Genomic DNA, 598 nt, shown 5'->3' with positions numbered 1-598 from the left:
TGTGTGTGTTTATGGATACACACAATATTTGCGGAAAGGTGGGTTTATACGTATATGTGTATGCATACATGCATATATATATATATATATATATATATATATGTGTGTGTGTGTGTGTGTGTGTGTGTGTGTGTGTGTGTGTCCATATATAAGCACAAACACTCATATTTATATATCTCTCTCTCTACACACACAAACATATGCACATATAAGTATGTGTATGTGTTTATATAAGTATATGTACATATATGCATACACAAAGTGAAATATACGTACAGCCGTATATACATGCATCCATGCATACATCCATACATACATGCATAAATACATACAAGCATACATACATACATACATACATACATGTTGCATACGTGTAATTCTACCACAAGAGTTATACGTAAACCGCACCACTTATAAACAGTATTTCGAACACGTGACTCCATGTATATCTAAAGAGTAAACAGCAAAGATAATTCGTGCATCATAAGATCGAATTTTCTGTCGCTACTCCAATAATTAGAAAGACCATAGAGTAGACATACATTTAAATAACTCATGAACTAACAATATATATGAACTCACCATATATATATATATA

Source organism: Octopus bimaculoides, chromosome 10 (assembly GCF_001194135.2).
Source record: "Octopus bimaculoides isolate UCB-OBI-ISO-001 chromosome 10, ASM119413v2, whole genome shotgun sequence".
In the NCBI taxonomy this organism is placed as follows: Eukaryota; Metazoa; Mollusca; class Cephalopoda; order Octopoda; family Octopodidae; genus Octopus; species Octopus bimaculoides.
Note: the sequence above shows the minus strand (reverse complement) of the source record.